Genomic DNA, 23,344 nt, shown 5'->3' with positions numbered 1-23,344 from the left:
AATGTCAAAAGAGTAGGGTTTACAAGAGGTCTAATCTAGTCTAACCCTAAGAATGACTTAATGCGGACAAGACTTGGTGAGATTCTACCAATTTCAATATTGCCATAAATTAACAACTCAATTGAAATCGATGCGATCTTCTAAGGTAACAAATGATTTTTCAATACATCAAAGATCAAAGACACTACCACGAAGGTACATATCCAAGATACAACAACAATTGAAGGTTTAAGCGATTCAAATATCTCCAGTTGACCACGCAAGGCGTTCCTACAATCAGCAAGAAGCTAGTGGTTTGGATAGTGAATCCTACCAAAGATCAAGTCCAACACTTTGTCCTTCGAACTAAAACACTACTTTGATTGAGAATGATTCAAGAAAGTGCACAACCATGAAGATAACCACAAGAATAGCAATAAAACACCATAACTTCAATATTTTATTGATCTCAAAGCCATCATGTACAACAATTGTTTGAATTCCTTTCTCAAAGCTCAATCTTGCTACAAAAGTAAATTGCTTCTAAACTCTAATATCTCTAATTCTCTAATACATCAATAATTTCTAACTCTCTGATTGATTACAAAATGAAAAGAAATGAGGGTATAAATAGCATCCTCAATTACAATGAACGGTCCAGATTGAAAGAAGATCAATGGCCAAGATTATGACACCTAAACCCTAATTAGGGTTTATTACAAATAGCCCCCTTTTTACTGAACAATATTAAATGCATACCCAAATATTAAATTTGGCACAAAAATCTAGGAGACATAGACCAATGACAATTAAGGTGCCATGTCATCTATAACAACCTCTCATCTAGAATCTTATTCCCTTTCCAATGCTCCTTTTTAGCATATGCAATGAATCTTGATACGATTCCTTCGATCTCAGCAATTGGAATCTCGGGAAGATTCCTCATTCTTTCTTCCAAGTGGATGACCTGATCAAATGCCTTGAGAAGAGCAGCGTCCCATCCAGGTTCAAGTTCCTTAGTCTTCTCAATCAGGAGCATGGTAGCAAACATCTGGTCCCGTTGCTCATCTGTAATAACATTAGCATCTTTGCAAAAGATGACCTTAATTCTATCCTCCAATTCCTGCAAATCCACATCTGTCTCAACTTCGATCCTCCTACCAAGAATGGTACGTAGTACCTCAAATACTCTATCCTGGATCGGATGGATAACCTCCTCAACATGGCTACATCTAGTACTGATGTCCTCGAAGAGAACTTCCTTCATCTGGAGTAAGGTTGACCACTGACGTAAACTGTGAGGTCCTCCATCCATGATCTTTTCCTGCGCTAAGACCTTCCTTGATGTTTGTCTGATTACTTGCAAGACAGGAATGATAACATCTTTGGTATGAGCAAAAGCGGCTACCGTTATCATCAAATTGTGGATGATCTCAAGAACCTGGATAGCTCAGTGAATGGTCTGCATCATCTTTGTTGCAAATTCTACAGCAACTGTATGAGATTTGTCAATCCAAGTGCTCATAAGCTGGACCAAACTCCTGAATCTCTCTGCCTCACCAATTGATTGAAGGGGAAGTGCCTGTACGGGTGATCTTGCTGGATCCTGACGTCCTAAAGGTTGATTGAGATGGCTGAAATATGTTCTCCATGCACCGACCTCTCTCTCAAGCTTTCTATTCTTTTCCATTTCTTCTCTAAGCTTGTCTTTCAATGCCTCAAATGAATCGGTGGCATCATCCATCGTCTGTTCGGCTGTGGATGGACCAAGCTCAAATGTTTCTACATCATATTCCTCTGCAAGGATCTCACCTTCATACTTATCCACTGCCAGTGTAGCTATCTGCAATTTTCTGGATCCAGTCTCATCTCTAATCATCTTGGACATCTTGGTAGCTTTTCTCTTCTCTGTCACTTCCTGGGAATGTCCAACAAGGCTCTCCAAATCAATCACATTGTCCTCGTCCTCGATCACAATCACCTTCGTTAATCTTTCCTTCAACCAATCTGGGATGGCAGATCTTGTTTCTTTAACCTGTATCTCCTTAGGCAATGTTTCTTCTTTTCTGGGAGGAGATGTTACTTCGTTATCTTCCTTATCTTCATGTAGCTCATTAGCTTGGAGAGATCCACCTGGTGACCTTCGAGGTGCCTGTCCTTCTTTATCGTTTTGTACCATTGATTCCATAGACTCCTCTATCTCAAATGTCCTCTTCTCCTGTCGAGAAGATGTGCCGGATGAACGATCTCGGTTGGCCTCTTGCTTCTTCTTCGAAGATTCTCTTTTCTCAGGTCTCTCTTTCCTCTTCGAGCCTCTTGGATGGAGATTGCCTTCACTTGCGCTTCGAAGGTTGCCTTCGCTTGTATTTCTAGGATTAGGATTGCCTTCGCTTACACTTGCTCCACCTTCAGCTGGTCTCTCCTCCAAGGTGAAAGTCATAGTTATGCCCTGTTCTCTCAACTTCTGATGCTGCACATCAACCCATCTGCGAGTACAAGACAAGACTGGAGCCATCAAAGCATCTAGATCCACAACCTCGGGCTCATTCCAATCTAACCTCACTGTTTTGCTTTCTCGATCATAGGATGATTGGAGATGTCTGCCACTATCCTGAGCTTGGTCGGCCACTCTGTAAATCTTGCATTTCCTGATGAAATCCAAAGGCAATCTAGAATGCATCTTTCTTTTCACTTCAAGATCGTCTAAGAGATTCATCATAAAATCTTCTATCTGAAACTCATGCTTAAATTTCCTACCGACTGTCTCCTCTATATATCCATGTGGATCAAAGCTCTCTCTCAAGGCAAAGAATGAAAATGAATACAAAGCTAACTCCTTCTCTGCGTCATCCATGGCTAAAGCATTAGGACATACCTCAACTGAATTGCCTAAGATGATAGGTACTGGAACTCCATTTCCATGTCTGTGTCTGAATGCCTTCACATAAGCTGCCAACTGTCTTGTTACCTCAAGTAACACTATTCTGTCTGTCGGATATCTCGGCAACATGTATGGAGGTGAAGGACATCCATGAACTCTGATATAAGTAAATTTCGGAAATTGGATAAACCAAGCACCGTACCTCTTTACTAGCTCTTGTGCATCCTGAGATAGTCTATTGTGAATCCCACCTTGCAACGTCCTTGTGATGTTCATCGTGAAGGTATCATTAACTAGCTTGTAGTTACTTCCTGGCAGATGATGCAAGTGAACATAGGAATCACAAACTCTGACCTCGCCGGGTCATCTTCCAATCACTCCTCTGTGAGGTAGTCCTGCGTACTCAAAGCTCCTGATCAAGGCATATATGACGTATGAACTCATGTGGAAGGACTTGGTAGCCTTCAGTCTCCTTAACTGTACATCCAAGCAATGGCTAATCATTCTAGCCTAATGAATTGTCCCTTTTCCTTGAACTATCACCTGGATGAAGTAGACCATCCACTTCTCAAAATAGAAGGCTTGAGGGGCTCCTGTGACTCGATTGAGCATCGTTATCAAATCTTTGTACTCCTCCTGGAAATCGATCCTATGCGGTGTGTTCGGAATCTTGCTCAGGCGAGGACGACTCTTAAGTAGCCAATTCTTGTTGATGATGCTTAAGCAAGCATCTGGATCATCTTCGTACATGGACCTGGCTCCTTCTATGCTTTTGTAGACCATATCTCTGTGCTCTGGAAGATGGAAAGCCTCACTTATAGCTTCCTCTGAAAGATAAGCTAAAGTGTTTCCCTCCTTGGACACGATCGTTCTGGACTGAGGATCATAATGGCGAGCACACTCGATCATCAACTCATGGCACTGTACTGCTGGAGGGAAGCCGGCCGCCTTAATGATGCCACTTTCAATTATCCTCCTGGCGACAGGTGATGGCTTGCCAATGTAAGGGACCTCTCGAAACTTCTTCGTACTGAAGTTGCCCAAGTTGGTATCTCCAATGTTGCTCCATTTAGACACGATCTTGGTCTCCAGTTCTTCGGTCTTTTGATCTTCCTTCATGAGAGCTGGACGACTGGTGGATGCTCTCGTCTTCGGGGTCGCCATTGTAACACCTACACAACATTTCATAATAAGAAACTAGATTTCGCAATGTATAACTATAGATTAGAGATTAAATTTAGGAAACTTCATGATAAGTCCTTGAGTTATCATTTCCTAAATACGATTGAGCTACTGAAATTCAAAATTTCAAAATTCAAAATTCAAGGCCATGACAATCAAAATTCAAAATTAAGACAAGGGATCACATCGCCATACCTCTCTTGAGAGCTTAACTCTAGAATGCAAAATTAAGAAATTCGCCTAGGCAAAAATCGATGTTTGATGACTTCAACATGATCTCTCTCAAGCGAACGTCCTCCTTAGCAACCTCGCCACCTTTGGGGGTCTTCAATGTCTTGATGGCAAGTTCGCTCAACTCCAACCAAACTCGCCCCCTTTTGATGATGTTTCGCACCTTGTATCCTTGATGAATTTCGCACTCTTAAACACAATTCGCACACTTCTTTAATGATAATTTCGCGCTTCCTTGTCTTCTTGATATTTCGCATGCAAAGGATGTTAAATGATGTTTTGAAATGTAATAACTTACCCTTCCTTTATAGGCGCTCTCCTCTACAATTACCTCTAGGCCGACTTTGTAAAATAAGACAATTAAAAACAAATTTTAAATAAAATTAAGGGCCGACTTTGTAAAATAAAGCAAATAAAACCCAAGCGCCCCAATTTTTTATTTAAAATAATAATTAATTCATTTAATGCCTTCGTTTTTAATTAATTCGATTTTTTAAAGGCAACAAATAATTAATTTAAATGTTTTGCGCAATTTTTTTTTAAATGCTAACTTAATTAAATATTTCAAATTTCATCAATCTTAGCATTTAATATAATTTGAAAAATGTCATTAGTGCCAAAATTTGGGAGATGAAAAAATACAAACCATATCGCTCTGGTCCCTGGGAGAGGGACAGGAGCGAATTAGCATTTTAGCCTTGATTCTCTTGCCTTTTACGTTCAAAACCACCTTCTCTACGTGGAAACTGGCATCTTCGTTGGGTATCTCGAGCTTGATCGATTCAACTTTGTGGATAAATGCCTCTTAAGGTCAATATCGCCCTGGTCCCTTGGTGAGGGACAGGAGCGAACCTTGTGTTCTCCTTGATCCCTGTTTCTTTGATCGCCAATCTATATCACAAGGCAAATAACAACGTTATCCCTTTACTCCACGCATACTTTACTCGTCCTTAACTAGGTACATTTGATGTTTGAATGATTTTCGCCCTGGTCCTTGCCTAAAGGACAGGAGCGATCCTTGGTGTCTTGGGCTCATCCTTGTTCCTATCAACTCGCAATTGCCTTCACAATGTAAAACAATGTCCTTTGATCCTTCTTGAACGTATGAAACGAGATTGACATTCAAAACTTAAGCTCATTTAGAGATTTCGCTCTGGTCCCTGACTGAGGGACAGGAGCGAACTTGGGCATATAGTGCAAATTCTTCATCTTTGGCGATCTTTGTAACTTCATTCTTTGTCGATGCGTTCCAAACATCATTGCTTCCTTGTACCCTGACTTGGAGTGACTTAAACTTGAAGGAAACATTATGTATACTTGATTTCGCCCTGGTCCCTGGCTGAGGGACAGGAGCGAATTTACACTTGTAGGCTCAATCGTGCTTTGCTAACTTCCAAATTTGTCTTCAACGGACTCATTGTGCCCCCTTTCACTTATCCTTGGCATGGAATTTGTTTCAACTTGGTGAGAATTTGATTTAAGGAAGAAATCGCTCTGGTCCCTGACTGAGGGACAGGAGCGCCTAGGCAAATATGAGCCTCGCTTCGGTGTCTTGCAATCTTCAATTTATCTTCAATGGGTTCGTTACACCTTCTTTGCTTTCCTGAAACTTAATCTTCACTTGATCTTTGCCCAAAACTTGCCTTATAAGGAAATTCGCTCTGGTCCCTGGGAGAGGGACAGGAGCTACCATTAAAGTTCGCCCTGGTCCCTGGCTGAGGGACAGGAGCGATTTTGCTTCTAAGGTCCATTTTCCTCATGATGACATTCCCAAGTTATATTCAACTGATAAGATGTACTTCCTTGGTTCTCCTCAAATCGCGAAATTGTTGAAATCTTGCAAGGACAAGGGAATGTTGGATTTTAAGCTCCGGTCCTTCAGTGAGGGACAGGAGCGATTTTTTGCTCCTGGCACATTTCCATGTTTGCGAAATTCTTCAAATTATATTCAATGGAAAGAACATGCCTCCCTTTATCTCTTCCAATCCAAAGATCATCTTGATCCTGCAAGGACAGTAAAATTTTGAGAAACAAGCTCCGGTCCTTTAGTGGGGGACAGGAGCGATTTGTCCTAAAACTCCAAAAATTCGCCATTTTAAGCTTCAAAAATCTTCCAAATCTTTCAATTTGCGTTCAAACGTATCTCTTGGCGACCCTGCACAAGACAAATGAAACAAATTAACAATCAAGATGCATAAAACATCATTTTCGCCCTGGTCCCTGGCTGAGGGACAGGAGCGACTTTGCTTCCACAGGCCAAAATATCACGATTTCAAGGGTTTAATCACTTGACAAGGCAACAATAAGACCTTTCCAATACTCGGGATCAATTATTAAAATTTTCAAAATTTGGTCAAAATCACCCGGGCAAAGATTCATAATCCCTTCATCAATACTAAGGCAAAAATTGGACTTTGCATTCAAAATTCCGACTGAAACTAGATAGATTCATTTGACCACCTGACGAATTCACCCTATTCAAAATTGCATCCTACGGGAGGAAGCTCAATAGCTCTCAAGATTGACTGGACTCTGGCCCAAAAACACTAAAACGGGAACCCTAAGGCTTGACCCTAATCCAGACGACTAACATACTAAACCAAAACCCTAAAAAGCAGAGAGAAAGGCGAGCAAAAACGAGCAAAAAGAGGGGGTCCCCATTTTAATGGGGCGATGTGTGAAATGGTCACAACAGGTAGACATTGGCATTATGGAGAGGAAGATATTTTCAGACCTGCGAAGCCTTATTCTACAACAAAAGATCAAGCTGTATAGTGTGGACGTTGCTGGAATTGGGCATGAGCAGGAGGGAATGTTGAATGTTTTCAGACGGAGCAGAGTAGACAGAATAAAGATATGGCATAGGAGTCTTTACCCAACAATCTTACAAGCTTCCTTTTTATGAATCCAGGTACAAACAATTGTCAATATCTCATCTTTCTCCACACCTGCATAAAAGATATTGACTAAAATTCATCTAAACGATTTTGAATGCATTCTCCAGTCAAACAATTTGTGTGCCTATTGCTGCACTCATTTCTTGCAAATAAAAATCTCCCTAAATTTGTGGAATACCTCTCTCCTTAGTGCCTATACGTCTCTCTTTTCATAACCCGTGTTTTGAATTCCAGCATTCATTCTTGCTTTGTAATTACAGATTATGCTATTCATTGTAAATTAGTGCCTTACAGTAGAGTCCATGGGGACATAGATTTATGAGTTTATAGTGCCCAACATAATTCAGAAGTTTGAATTCCTCTTATATTGTTTTAGCATAATCTGAGTCGGTATCCACTCTTTATTGTTGCTTGGGATCCTACTGTGCGCCTGTATGGAAGTTCACTTTGCATAAAAATACTACCTGAAAAATCTTTGTGATTTGATTCTTATTGTCACTTCTCCTTGCAGCTCCATACTACCATGCCTTATTAAGAGATCACCCAAAAACAACTGTAATGTTAGTTGAATAGTGCTAAGATGGTAACACCCCTAGTGCTCTTTTAATTCATGTGTGTTTGATAGCATTACAATTGTAGTATTATAACGTATGCAAGTAGGGAATAATGGTACCTTGTGTGCATATCAGAATCGTGGGGTTGACCTTCTATTGTTATTAAGGTTATTTCAGAATAAGTTATTTTGAAATGATCATACTGATAAATTGCACAAGCCCAAAAATATAGTAAATACTCTTAATTACTTAACGGATTAATTTGGTATATAATATAATGACCCCTTCCTTCTATTATCTCTAGTTCCATCATTTGGAATAGACATACTATGATTATGAGAAGTTCCGGTCTTAATATATCAAATATTAGGTTGGAGAATGAAGATAATGATAAGATGTTGTTACCATGCTTGTAGTCATGTTCATCTTTTATTAATTGTGATTAAAGGGAAACTTAAATCCTGTTAGTAGCCATGTTAAGCTCTCTTTATGGTTCCATGTGCTTGTAATGTCATTTTGGAACAATGTGTTTAAACCAGTCTTCATGCATGAGCTTTACTATCAAATGACAATATATAGATAGATGCTTCAGTAAGCCTATGCATGCTTTTGTGGACTTGTGGATTTGCCTAGACTATAACACTTATATGCACTTATGTGCTCTTGTATTCCTGTGAATGCTCATGTATGGTTTTGAGATGCTTTTATATTCCTTCTTGTGTTTTCTCAATGTTGAGCCAAATTCATGTTATGTTACCTCTTGGAATAAATGTGTTTGAAATGGGATTGAGATATTGAAATGACTTTAGATAGATCAGCAAAGGTTGTTGCTTTTATCTTCACGTGTATGTTATATACATCTTGTGTGCCCATGATATCGTTGCATTAGTGATAGAATGTGGATATATCATACCACACAAATTCCATTACTCTTGCCAATATCACATTGTTAGTCTTCCTCATGCTAGGTTGGGTATCTATCATATCATGAAAGATTCTGAGGAAGTGTATCTACTTCATGGTAAGGTGGAGACGTGCTCCGACAATGTTCTCACCCGTGGTCTGCTCGAGAGAGATACATGTTGGGAGTTGTTGTGACATTCACACATCACCCCATTGCAAATGGGGACCCCCACTTTTTCGCTTTCTAGGTTGGTTGTCTTAGCTTAGTTGTTGGTTGTTGTCGAATCTTTGATATTGACCTTTTGTTTGTAGTTGCTAAGGGTTGATCAAGTCTCTCTAATTAGGATGAAGTGAGGTATAACACAATCTTTGCTCTCCAGAGCTTCTAATGGTTAGCATTCTAAGATTAGACTCCAAGGTGGAGATTCCCTTTGTCCTAGAGCAATTCCAATCGCCATGACTACGGATGATACTCATGAGTTAAGAGGTATGTAGGAAAGATTGAAATTATCAAAATCTTTTGGCTTAGGTCAATTAAGGTTTGAAGGGAGCATGAGGAGCAAGAATCAAGGTTTGTCCCAAGCTACGTTGAAATGTCAAAACTTAGTGCAAAGGAACCTAAGAAGGCCGATTTAGTGAAGGAGGTTCTAACAACAAAGGATGAGGTTTTGAATCAAGATTTGTCTTAGAAATGAAAATTTGATAAAACTTAGTTTCAAAATCTTGACAAAACTTTGGAATGCAAATGGATTGCAAAGATATTCAACTTGCCCACCTTAAACGAAGGAGATGCAAAACAAGTTAATTTAGCCACCAAGTGAGGAAGGTTGCAAAGGTACTTGAAAAAGCCACCCAAGTTATGACTTTCAAAGCTCCCTTGAAATGTCGCCTTCAAGCAAAAGTTGCAAAGGTGAGTTGAAAATCCACCTTGATGCTATGTTGCAAAGGTCTCTCCAAAAGCCGCCTCAATCATGACTTGCAAAGGTGCCTTGAATTTCCACCATGAAGCAAATATTGCAAAGGTCTCTCCAAAAGCCGCCTAGGTGAATAACTTGCAAAGATCCTTCAAAAAGCCGCCATGATCTAATCTTGCAAAGGTCCTTCAAAAATCCGCCTTCATCAAATGTTGCAAAGGTGTTATTAAAAGTCGCCTAGGTGTGCATATTGCAAAGCTACCTCCAAAATCCGCCCCTAGCAAATGTTGTAAAGGTACCTTCAAAATCCGACTCCAACCAAGTCTTGCAAAGGTCCCTTGAGAAGCCGCCACAACCAAAAGTTGCAAAGGTGCCTTAGAAAGCCGAACACATCATGAGATGCAAAGGTGCCATGAAAGTCGATCCAACCATCAACTTGCAAAGCTACTCCAATTGGCCGAACAAGTAGACAATTGCAAAGGGAGTCAATAAGGTCGCCCAAGTCAAGGAATGTAAAGAGACTCCAAAAGCCCACCTAACATCCTTGAAGTGCAAACAATTTGCCAAAGGTATCAACTGCAAAGGAACCTCAAATCACCGCCCAAGCTTTGGAATGCAAAGGGGACTACTTTGGCCACCCAAGCTCGAATCATGGAATGCAAAGAAGGTCAATCTGGCTGCCCAAGTCTTCAAGGTGACAATTTTATCAGCAGACTCCATTCTGATTTGCACCGAATCTCATCTCCAAAGTGGCGATTTTGGTGACAAATACAAACAAGTTGCATTCTGATCTGCAATTCAGTGTACAAAGCACACCCAGTCCAGCGATTTGATGATCATTTTGATCATTATATTTGATCAAAATTCACTTGAAGAAGGCAAGTTTGGTTGAGAAAAGTTTTTAAGATCAAGTTGAAGGCATCTTTTCATCTATTTTAAAGGCAGACAAGAGGCAAAATTTTGGTGAAATTTTGTGCATCATCAGACCTATAGCAAGCACAAAGTCAAACATATAGAAGTGGAAGGCAAGTAAAATTAATAGGTATTTTCTGTATTTGACCCACTTTTGTTTGCTTTACAGCTGACAAAGGAAGAAATCAAAGACAAATCTGCTTGTAGAAGGATCAGAATAACAGTCCAAAGGGGTAGTTCAACATCAAGATAAAGTTCGAGTCATGCAAAGCGGAGATCAAGGTCAAGGCATTAGAGCGTGAAAAAAAGATAACTTACATGATGAAAGAATGTTTTACAATCTTGAATTCCCTTCGGGAATCCAAGAATCAAAGTCAGTACATTGAGAAGCTAAATCCAACCGGGTGTATCATTCATCAAGTATATCATGAACAAGGGAGGATCATTCAAGGTTATCACACGGTCTACATCAAACATGATCAAGGAAGCAAATAGTTTCAGAAGAGTTAATCAAAGTTCGCTTCTCATCATCATCACATTGAGCAAATTGGATAATGTTGAGTATCAAAAGATATTACTCAATACTCATTCATGATGATGAATCAAGTCTACAAGCAAGTTGAGATGGCATCCTAGTCATCATTCCACCAATCAAAAGAATTCCACATCAGCAAGTCCAAGTTCAATGAATCTGCTTCATTTCATGGTGGAGCAAGTGACACATGGCACCTCATCAAATACTATTTTATGTACCTAACCTCAATTCTCATTGGTTAGAAATCAAGATGGACATGGGCCCAAATTATTTTAATGATCTCATTGGCTAAGATGAGTTTGTTGTAACAAACCCTTATTAGGGTTTTCATCTTGTAATCTCAGCCATTGATCTCAAATCGATCTGAGCCTTTAAATTGTAATGAGCTCTCTATTTAAAGCTAAAACTTCTCATTTGTAAAAGGTAAATAATAAGAGAGTGAATAGTGAATACTGGATAGTTGATAGGTGTTAAATAGTTAGATTATTAGTTAAGATCAGGAGAAGGAAAGATTGTTGCCAAAATCTTGTTGTAAAGAGCATTTGATTTCATTGAAGCTATGGTGAATTTGTTAGAGTATTCGGGTATTTACTTGATTAATTAAACATTCTTTGTTTAATTATTTAAGTTCCCTTTATCTCTTTTACACTTAAGCTAACTTTAGGTGCATATAATTAATTGTTTTAATTAATTATTATGTGCAAACCTAGGTTTTCCCTTTTTAGGGTTTCTTGACCTATTAAAGGTTGAGTTCTTTCTTTTCATTGTAAGAATCACATTACATATTTTTGTGAATATTGAGCTCTCTCTTTTTGAGCATATTCTCTGTGTTTTGTATGTTCTTCAGATTTTGCTTCATTGCTTCTCCTTGTAACAGGTTATTCGGCTTGCAGAAGATCTTCAGGCTCCTGTGGTGTTGTATTTTCTCAACTCCTATATGGTATCAGAGCTCAAATCTGCAGCTGCCTGTTCTTGTTTTGAGATTTTTGGCTTTGGAAGCAGATCTGGGGTTTCAGGAATTTTTTTGTGTATCTAGGGTTTGAGCTTTTTTTCTGAGCACTTTGGGCCTAAACGGACCTCACCATCGTGCTTAGAAGGCCCGAAAACCCCTATGGTCATATAAAATTCGACCTATTTTGGTTTCTAAGCCTCTGGAAGCTATTTTTTTCTCCGATCCAGGCCGTACGGCCCTGGCACGCAGATCAAGAAAAAATTTTAAAAAATAAAAATTTGCCTTCTTACGGCATGTAGGCCGAAATTTGTTTTTAAAAAATTCTTTCAAAAAAAAAAGGGAGATTTGTTTCTTTTTAAGAAAAAAAAATTTTTTGGGAAAGTTTTTTTGGGGTTTGGGGGTACCGCAGGGTACCGGACTGACAGCCCTGTCAGACCTGTCAGTCCGGCCTCCGGCCTCTGGCCGTCGCTGCTGTTGCCCTCGGGCCCCGTGCCGCCGTTTACCAGTGCTTCACCAACCGCTGCATTTAGGTACTCCCGCCGCCTGCGAACTCCTGCCGCCGGCCACACTCCCTCCCCGTTGTCGGCGACCTCAAATCCGCTCCGACGACGCTCCGGCAAGCACAAGCCCCGCTCCAGCAAGCCACCTCCGCCAGGCTACGCCACCTCCGCCCGGCCGTTGCACCCCTCCGCCCCAGCGACACCTCCGCCCGGCCCGAGCGCCACCTCCGCCCAGAGCACCACCAGCCCCTCCTCTCTAGTCTTTTTGAGAGGGGGTTGGTTTTTTGGGCCTAGATCGTGCCTCCGGAGTCGGATTTTGGCGAACGAATAGGCGTTGGAAAGGTGATTCCGAGCTGGACCTCGTGGTGGTAGATTTTTTTCCTGGATCTGCTGTTTGACTGTGTTTTTTACCAGTCAAAGTCAGGCTTCTTTTTTGCACTTCCAGGGCCCTAGAATGGGCAAACGGAGTCATTTTTTTGAGAACGAATAGGCATCGGAAAGCTGGTTTCGAGGCCATCCTCATGGTGTTGGTAATTTATTTCAATTTTTCTATTTGACTGTGTTTTTTTACAGTCAAATTGAGGTCTCTTTTTTGCACTCCGGGAGACGTAGATTGAGCATCCGACCTCCGTTTTTCAAAAACTTTATATTTTCGGAAAGCGTGTTCTGTGTACTTTCCAGAAATATGAGTTTTTTTTCCAGATTCTGCTCCATGCATATTTTATTCAGTTTTTTGCTTTTCAGCACTCTGGTGGATATCGTGGTTGTTTCAGGTCCTGGGATCTCTTTTCTGAGTAGGGTGTCTCTGTTTTGGTTCTCGTTTCTATTTCCAGTCTTGTTATCATTGTAGCTTGTAATTATGCAAACGCACTGAGATAAAGTGCCATCATGCATTGTTTACTTGGAATCTTGCATATCTTGTGTCTTGTTGTACATGCACTGTTGATCAAGTGCCATGAGGGGGTTGATGTTTGCCTATTGTTTGCCATCTTCCTTTGTCAAGTGAGTGTTCCTTCCACGACATTCGCCTCATGATGATGTGTCTCAACACCTTTGATGTTCTTGGTTCTTCGTCATGCAGTTGTTTTTGGCTGTCCTTTCAGTGTTCCTGTCCCTCTCCCACTTTCGCATTATGGGGAGGTTTATCCTGTTGGTTCTATTGCTTCCGTGGTTCGATTGATCAGCTCTTCAGGCTTTGGTTTCTCATGCCATCTGTATCTTCGATTTCAGTTGTTTTGCCTTGTTTGCCTCCTGATTCGAGTAGTGTCATTTGAGGGCACTCATGCAGATTACAGTCTTCTCTACCTGGTCATGTTCTAGTTCAGTGGATGTTCTTCAGATCAGCAGTTATTCTTCGATAGAGTTTGCAGGGTCTTCATGCTTCAGTGATATTTTTTTTCCATCTCTTTTTGGAGTAGAGTTTTGTTCCCACATGGTTTTCTCTATTTCTCCAGTTCATAGAGATTTCATTGTATTTGGGTACCTGATCAGGCCTTGTTGCCGGGACCCATCTTTATTGCTTTTAGTAGTTGTTCTAGGTTTTAGCTTCTCCCTAAGTCTAGCTTAAGGGGGGGTGTTAGAGTATTCGGGTATTTACTTGATTAATTAAACATTCTTTGTTTAATTATTTAAGTTCCCTTTATCTCTTTTACACTTAAGCTAACTTTAGGTGCATATAATTAATTGTTTTAATTAATTATTATGTGCAAACCTAGGTTTTCCCTTTTTAGGGTTTCTTGACCTATTAAAGGTTGAGTTCTTTCTTTTCATTGTAAGAATCACATTACATATTTTTGTGAATATTGAGCTCTCTCTTTTTGAGTATATTCTCTGTGTTTTGTATGTTCTTCAGATTTTGCTTCATTGCTTCTCCTTGTAACAGGTTATTCGGCTTGCAGAAGATCTTCAGGCTCCTGTGGTGTTGTATTTTCTCAACTCCTATAGAATTAATGTGCCATTTCAACAGGTTGCATGGTCTTTACTTCTTAATTCATTTGCTTTCATGTTGACTAGTTAAATGATAAAGTGTTGTGCATGATTAATGGTGAAATTCCTAATCCATACCACTAGCAGTTTGTTGATTGCAAATTCACCTTGTGTGATCAACTAATATATTTGAATGAGCTTAAGTTCAATTGTTATCCAATCAATGATATGCATTCAATTAATGGTGTCTATGCTTGATAATGATTTGAAAATCATCTAATTTCCTTAGAAAATTGCACTAAGCCTTGTAGAGTTGTTCGTTGATGGCGAAACAAAGCTCGATCGAATTTCACCTAACCATTCATCATCTCTTGCATTCTTAGGAGTAGCGTAGTCTTCCTAAACCCTATTTCTTTTGCTCTTTTTTATTCTCCAAGCAAGCAGATAGAATCTAAGTTCCAGCAATTCAAGCATTCATGTACAACGTAAGTCCCCTTGCGATTCCAGCATAATCACATCAAACCACTGAGCTTATCCACACGTTGTGACCCAACATTGAGGAACCTTGGAGTTGTCCCAAGTGATCCTTGCGCGAATCTTCAGCATTTGAGAGGCTTTGTTCAAGAGAGGATAAGATACCTTGGTATTTTATTTTGTGTTCGCATGTGCCTAAAAAACACGTCAACAGGAGTTCTTGTTAGGGTGGTCATCATGATTTGCTCCTTATGCATTTATTGTATTTGACCTTGTGGCTATTGAAAAGGTGTATGCTTCCCTATGTTTAGTTTTGACATTGTTTGCTTCCTCTAAATTTATGTTGAAATATGTAATTATGTATCTCTAATCTTGTATATTTGTACACGTGGCATTAATGTGTGCTTGTTGATGTGTAATTTGTGAATTATGTTATTATGGTGGTCCTTACGGTCTGTATAATGGAATCACAAGAGTGATTTGACATACACTTGTTTGCAATTAACGTGCAGGTTGATTTTTATCATTAGTGTCAAACAATTCTGGTAAAGCTTTGGGTAGCCTTTGATCCCCATCAGTGTTGCACTGAAGGGATGTGTTGGTCTCACTGTGTTGACGTCGGCCCTGCCAGGACTGCAATGGCCATGGCCAACCCGCACTTCTAATTTGTTTGTTTATATTTTTCCAATAAAAAGACCCCAACCCGATCAATGTCACAACCACCTGCAAAATCCCTGCAGAACTGATTCATCACAAACCATACAACCACATAGGAATGAATTTAATGGCAATTTCAAACAAATTTATGAGGTTTTTAAATGTTCACTGAATTTCAATTTTTTATAAAATGAATTCTGCGACATTGATTATTTGAGAAAGGATCAGGCCTTTTGAAGTGGTTCTGAAACTGTCGTTAGGGCCCAAAGGGATTTCCACAACCCTTTCAGTCTCCATCAAAGTTTTTAAAACTCATTTAAGTCTCCCTTTAAAGAATTCATTTAAAAAATTTCGAAGTCTTTCTTAATGTGTTGGGCATAACTTAGGTTTCCAAAATCCTTTTGAGAGACAAGGTTTTCACAACCTTGTCTTCTTCGGACAAGTCTCAAAATTATCTCGAAAAGAAATTCATTCTTAAAAGTTTGAACTTAAACTCTCCTTGTCGCTTGATCACTTGGTTTCAAAACCATTGTCGGGTCCTGATAGGGTTTTCGCAACCTTGTTAGAGTCTGACTCACAACTCAACCTTAAAGAGCTCTCACCTTTTCAAAAAGAAGAAAGTTGTTGAAGACTTGGCTCCAAAGTAAACGAGTTTTAAAGCTTCTTTCAAAGCTTGACAAGGTTTTCATTACCTTGTCAGCACCTGATAACAAACTCATAACTATGTTTTTCTTTCCAAGTGGAGATTCATGGAGGCTGTCAAAAAGAAACAAGCAGAGGAAATAAGAGGTTTCAAAAAATTTGTTGATCCCTGACAAGCTTTCAAAAACCTATCAGAAAGCCGCACTCTCATTTAACCACTATCTTTCGCGCGTTGGCGCAAAAGGAGAGACTCACTTACCAGCATTGATTATGCTATCAAAACCGCGAACAATAAATGTAAAGGTATTAAAGGGTAAAAGTAATTCAAAGCAAGTCATTTTACACAAGCATTTTGTAATGTCCCCAAAAATTTTATAAAGTGACTTAATTAAATTAGTTGATTAAGTTGTCCAAAAATTATTAATTTTAAAAGAATGACTTTAATAAATTAATTTAATAAAGTGAAAATAATAAAATATTAAAATAAGTCACTCTACCAAATAAAATTCTCCAATAAGTCAGCCTATTCTTCTAAAGAGTGCCTTGAGGTCTTTATAAGGAAGTTCTTGGGGCTGTAGTAAGGCATGCTTTATGCTTTTTGATATGAATCAATTTATATGATACTGACTTTTGAGGACGGAAACCTTCAGAAGTTGGACAAAAGCCTAGCTCTTCCTAAAGAGTGGATTCATGACGGAGTCCACAGCTGCACCAAATTTGTGAAGTCTCCATTGGAGACAAATTTGTAATATTTGTATTGTAATATCTTCATATTTATATGATTATCGGGGCTTTTCAAGAATCAAATGATTATATTATTTGTTAAGTTTTCTGCTCTTATTGGCCATGAATAATTTTTAAGGCGGACTTTAATGTGCACTATCGTATTAATCCTTGAAAATCATTGCTCAGGCAAATATAAAGATTATATTGAAGGAAGCTGGACAAAACAGCTAAGAGATTCAGAGCAGGCCCTCATACATTCACAAGGTCTCTCTGTCAGCACAAGCCTTGGCTTGGCAGGATTCTTCATCTGTGCGATTTCATATTGGCATGGAAACATAATAAAGGGAATTGGCTTTAAACTCAAGTTCCAGTGATTATCGTTTCTCAGCGTGGCTTATGTCCAAGCACAGATAGCACTGATTTAATTGCCTGAGTATTGCTATGAACCATTCTGGAGGATTGGTCGCTTGAATAAGAAGGATCTTGCTATTACAGGTCATGTATGAGACGGAATTACTCAACCACACCATTTATCATTCAATTCACGGGAGTATTGCATTCCTATCTGCATTAGGAGAGTATTGCATTTGGTATATTTTTCTAAGTAACCGGTTCAGGAGCATATCAGGGGTCCTTTCTCTAAGCACAGGTCTCTAGTTGCAGTTTGGAGTCTAAATCAATTAGCCTAGCGATTTCCAACGCATGCTATATCCTCTAACTGTTGCTCTGGTATTGTTAACAACCTTGGTCCTGTTCGAGCTGGAAGTCTTTTGAGCCTTAATGGTGCATTCTAAGCAGTTCTGACAAGGTGCATAGTATTCATATCTTTTGTAATCACCTGAGAGTAAATTTTTTGTATTGAAGCAATAAATATCAATGTTAGCGCATTCTAAAACGCTAAACATTAAGATAGCATATATTGATTATATCTGCTTCCTGAGTATTATTATTGCTGCAACATTGGATCTCCAGTGTGCTATTATACTGTTCCTCTTAAATTGTCATAACCATTATTGAATGTATCACACCATAAACTATGCCACCTGAAATAAATATAGTAGCAGATTGATATTTGGGGCAAATCAGAACTGTCTGTGATCAGGTGTGAAATTTTGAGAAAGATATTGTTATTTTCTATTATCCCTATCTGATGATATTACACATTGCATTAGACTTTCATGGACGGTTTGAGAATGTGGCAATCAGAATTGCAGACGAGAGGATTGGCCATCACAAAGCAGAATTTGAAGAAAGAAGCACCAAACAGCAGCTAATTGGTGAGTTTATGCTTGTCTTAGCTCCCTAGTTACAGTATCATACTCAGAAAGGTATTTTTCAAGCAATTCAATGGTACAAAATCACATTTTTCCTGTCATTACTTTGCTCAATTTCTCTCAAAAACCAAAAATACTAGTTTAAGCTGAAAATTGGTCACAATGAAGTACAAATATCTGGGACATGAGCTTCTCTTGGACCTGACAAGTACAATGCCTGAAATTGGGGATACTAGGCTAGGGCACATCAACTAAACGAATCCTGGGAGAGGGTAAATAGCTAAAACCAAACCCCTATCATGCAGAGAATGGTGGAAAGTGGCCTGTTGCAAGCTGCTGGTTTCCTGTACCCATGCAATGCACTGACCTAGCCCTAGATAGCATCAATCACTGTGACCTTGAGACTAGGGAAATTAGAACAAATGACAATGACTTGCTCACCACTATTAATAGGGAGGCCATCAATGGATGTTTTCACTTGCCACAAAGAGAAGTGTATGCTAGTTTTAATTTTATGTTGTCTCATCAGAGGTTTAGTGAAATCAGAAAAGAAGAGGCAGTACAGAAATTTAACAGCTAGGGAGTGGTTTGTTATCCTAAGAAGGGAAAATCTCAATTACCTAAGAAACTGTATAGGTCTCACTCTACTGAAGAAATTTCAGATATGGTGGTCATGTTTCATAAATTAAAAGTTAATGTTAATGGCCATGATTTTGATGACTGGATGTTCTTTTTCATCCAAAACATCATTGCAAGGGAGCAAAACATTTAAACTGGGCATTACTTATTAGCGAGCAACTGCCTCACATGATAATTAGCTTCCCTTTAAATATTTTTTTTCTACATGTCTTCATATCTATTCTATGCTTTAGCTAGCCCCAGGCAGTGGCCAAGACTTTGACCTGCCAAGGTATTTAATGTAAATGTTTAGATTTAAGATTACTAGTTGCAACTAGAGAACAATTACAAGAAGTTTAGGAGAGTAAATGATGCACTTACTATGAGACTAGTCAGAGAATTACAAGGCCAAAGGATCTCTCCCGAGGCCATTAAATTGATCACTCGGTATGGCAGCTACTTCATTCAGTTCCAAAGGTTTACTTATATCAGGGTTGGTGGCTTTGATGGTCTAACTTATAAGTTGCATAAGTATGCTGGGGATAAATTTATTCTCATTGAAATTTGTAGACAGGTAGCTCAGGTTAACAGAAAGTGTGCTGAAAGGGAGAAGGCAGGTATCCCATTTCCCATAGGCCTTGGTTACCACTTACGCAAGTCAAAATTTCTATGCAATTTTATGAAATGAGATTTTCTTTTGAAAGCAAGGATTTTGTCAAAAATAACTTGCAACTAAGCCCCACATTCCACCACCTTCCTCAACTTGAAGACTATTGGGCTGACTTTGTTGATGATTATGAAGTAAGGAAGGAGTTGGATGAGACTATCACCAAGACAAATTGTTACATATAGATTGGATGGGGATACTTCTGGCATTGAAGATGATGAATCAGATTTGGTAGACCCAATCTACATTGATCACATTCAGATGCAACTAATCATGTACATAGATTGGAATCTTAAAGAAACAGAAAACATTAAGGTGAAAATTGTTGTAGTCCTGAAGAAGACTCAAGACCGGCTTGTATAGAAAAAAGGATAAAACTTCAAAAGTGCAGCCTGTTGATTTTTAACTAGGAAGAAAAATATATTATCAGATTCCAATTGCCATTAAGGCAACATTGGAATCTGATGTAAGGCTGGGCCCCTTGTTCACCCTACACATTAAAAGGAAACGTGTGCTCCTTCCTCGATAGGGCCGACCCTATTTACATTCATCTAGCATGGAAAAACTAAAAGAAAATTGGCACCAATATAAAATCAAGCCAACTCAAATAAGGTTAAGGTGGCATATAAGTAAAGGACCTTTTGAAGCATTCAAATTACGCTCATTCACTCACAAATCATTTCATGCGAATTGTATATCTGCTTAGTGCGAAATCTGGAAGATTGAAGAAGGAATATATGCGAATCATATCTGCAATTGAAGGTGCTAACATCAAGTGCAATACCATCATAAAGGAGTGCGAATTGCTCTAGATTCAAGGCGCTAAGGTTGCAGACCTGTTTCAAGCAAAAGTGCAGACTTAAGATGCACAAAAAGTGCAGATCTAGTGCAAACAAGAGTACGGACCTGATTGCTGGTTGGTGTGCTAAAGGGGCAGACCTAATGCTTATGAAAGTGCAGACTTGTTTGAAGATTTCATCAGCCCTAAGAGTGAACATCTCAGACCTCTTCAAGTACTTGAGATAAGTGTTGTAGTCAGAATATTGAATATAATCCATAATCAGATCTGAGGATCTTTTCTGGCTGGGTTTTTCCTCCTAGGAGGTTTTCCCAGGGTAATTGTGTTTTGTTCTTATTTTGTTCATTTCTATGTTATGCCTAAATCTAGAAATCTCTAAATTTTACAGCAAACACTCTAGAAACTAAAATCTGATTTCTGAGTTTTATATTAATCTGAAAGTATAAAACTTAACACAGCCACAGGGAGCACAAACTGTTGCTAGATAGTGCAACCCAGCCAAACAATCTCTTCATCAGGTACAGCACCTCCTTCTACTGAACAATTGGCTGCACCAAGAGGAGGAGATGATAGTGAAGAGCCTCCTGAGAGAAGATAAGAACCTGAAAAGACTTAAGGTGATGGCCCACCAAAATATAAAGAAGTGGAGGAGAGAGAAAGAAAAATAGAAAGAAGCCATAAAAGAAGAAATTATTGTTGATTCATTAGTACCTCAACTTGGAGGGACAGTACCTCAACTAGGTGAGTCCCTCCAGCCTGATTCTTCCAAACAGAATGTCCCAAAAAAAGCTCCACCTAAGATGAAACCTGTTTTCCCATTTCCATTTAACAAAATGTTACCAAGACCCCTCCCTTAAGGAGAGCTTTGCAATTTTCATCCCCTAGCTCCAAATCAGAAACAAGAGTTGTAGGTGCTTCCTCTTCTCCCTCATGGCTAGAAAACACCCTTTCTAAGAAGACAAAGACAGTTGACATCAACCTACCTTATACAAATATTGTAGACCAACTGCTGCAAAGAACTCCAAAGGCAAACAAACTGAAGACCGCATCTAGATTAATGGAGGACAGCAGTAGTGGGAATCTACATGTGGAGATAGCTCACCCTTAAGCTCAAAAGGAGCCCAGCCAAGCCAATACCAATGATTTCAACCTGACTAAAAACAACTTAGGGCCTTAAAGTAGAGATGGAAACGTTCACAACTTCCAAGTGACAGTGGCAGCCTCTAAATTGGTTGAGAGGACAGCAAGGAACAAAAAAGATAAATATGAATTAAAGAAAGTTGTGCAAATTTTGCCTGATTGTTTACAATACCTAATGGGCCCTGCTCCCCAGCCAATAACCCAAGCTGGTACTTCTTATTCTTCAAGCTCAGCAGCTAGAAAAGAAATGGTAAATAAAGTACAGAAATACAGGTCACATGGAAGAATTGTTGAGAAATGGATAAAAGAAATGAAGGTTAAAGGGGGCAAATTTATTGAAAGTATCAGAAAAGTCTATGATGATTTGAACCTGTTGAGAAATGCCATTAATACAGAAATCGCAAATACTAAGCACAAAGAGGCTAATTGGCAGCAGGTAGACAAAGAGCTGAAGGAGATTTTGGACATGAGCTTAGACAAAGAAGCAGCAAAGCAAATTATTCTGTGTTGATGATCCTCGGTGCATAATGTGTTGGAAAAGCATATAATGGAAAAACTCCTTTTGGAAGAAAAATATAAAGGAGCAAAGCAAATGCTAAGGGAACGTAACCAGGTTAGAGCTGACATCCACAAAGAGCTCTCAGATGTTGGAGTACACTTGAAGAAGGCTAATGTCAGGGATGCAACAGCAGAATAATTAAAGAGGAATTTGAAGAGACTATAGAAGAACTGTTCGATGAGCAAGCCTTTTGCAAAGAAAAAATGAAGAAGTTAGCAGCAATTGATGCAGCCTTGACTTGGTACGAAAATCATGCAGCAAACTTCACAGCTAAGATAGATAGCATCCGGAGCAACAAAACATTATGGAGATAGGGTTATCCATTTTTGAATTCAAATAGTTTAGGGTCTTGGACCTGTTTGAAAAAATGGTTCAGTTCAAAGAAGTAAAATTAAATAAAAATATTGCACCCTTCCATTTTAGCTTTCAGATCCATGCTTTAGTTTTTGGAACCAGTTTTGTTTTGTTCAAATTTTCTGTGTTTGTAACAATAAGTAGTAAAGGTTGCTTGTTAGCAGCGGTTTTTGCATTTGAAATCAGATTTTTCAGGAAGATTGCAGAATCACAGATTTTGGGTGCAGAGTTTCTCCAGGAATAACAGTTCATTTTAATCTACCTACACAATAAAATTGTGCTGGAATAGATCACAAATGCCTCAATACATTATTCCTGCCAGAAATGTCCCAAATAATCAAATTGAGTTGAGTGTCACTTATTTCTTGATGCAGTCATCAGATACACATTAGTTATGTAGTCAGTCAACCATCAGTTATGCAGTGATAATTAGGTATATAACATTTGCAATAAACTGATCCTACATGAAGAAAAAGGAATCTTAGATTGGCTATGCAAAGACTTATAAGTCTACATGAGATATAAAAGGCTAGCATAACTGAAGTGGAGGTGTTTTCCAATTGAATAGAACTGTGAGCAGAGAAAGGACTGCTCGTGACCAAGGAAAACACCCACACTGCTATTGGAATGTGCAAAACTTGACACCTGCACTTTCTCAGAAATTTTTGCTTGCTTAGTAATTATTAACTCTGTTTGAAAACCATTTAGTTAAAGTAGAGAGTTATTCTTATATTTTCTTCTTTGGTTCAAACACAACAAGTTTCCTGAAACTATGGTTCTAATTCTTCACCAGCAAAATATTCACAAAAAAAAAAAAAATCAGATTTTTTCTTCAGAGATTTTCAATTCATACTTTAGTTTTTGTTTCCGTACAGCTTCATATTTTGGTTTGTAACATTCAAAACCATACTGCTTATTGGCAGCTTATGGACAATCAGAAGATTTGTTAATGAATGTAAATGCAGCCACAAGTGCCCAAGCTGAGCAAGAGAGATGTCCCGAGGGAGCAAAAGTAAAACTCAAGTGCCACCATTGCCAGTGATGGCCCCATCGCACCTGGAATTGAAC

General features: G+C 39.0%; 1 protein-coding gene across 1 annotated transcript in view; it reads right to left on the bottom strand.

Annotated features, from left to right (window-relative positions):
• The window catches only part of LOC131060668 (ATP-dependent Clp protease proteolytic subunit-related protein 1, chloroplastic), a 61,545-nt gene that overhangs the window by 35,861 nt on the left and 2,340 nt on the right, over positions 1 to 23,344 (bottom strand). The gene's annotated exons all lie outside the window — the stretch shown is intronic.

Source organism: Cryptomeria japonica, chromosome 10 (genome assembly GCF_030272615.1).
Source record: "Cryptomeria japonica chromosome 10, Sugi_1.0, whole genome shotgun sequence".
In the NCBI taxonomy this organism is placed as follows: domain Eukaryota; kingdom Viridiplantae; phylum Streptophyta; class Pinopsida; order Cupressales; family Cupressaceae; genus Cryptomeria; species Cryptomeria japonica.
Note: the sequence above shows the minus strand (reverse complement) of the source record. Positions and strands in the feature narration are given on the sequence as shown.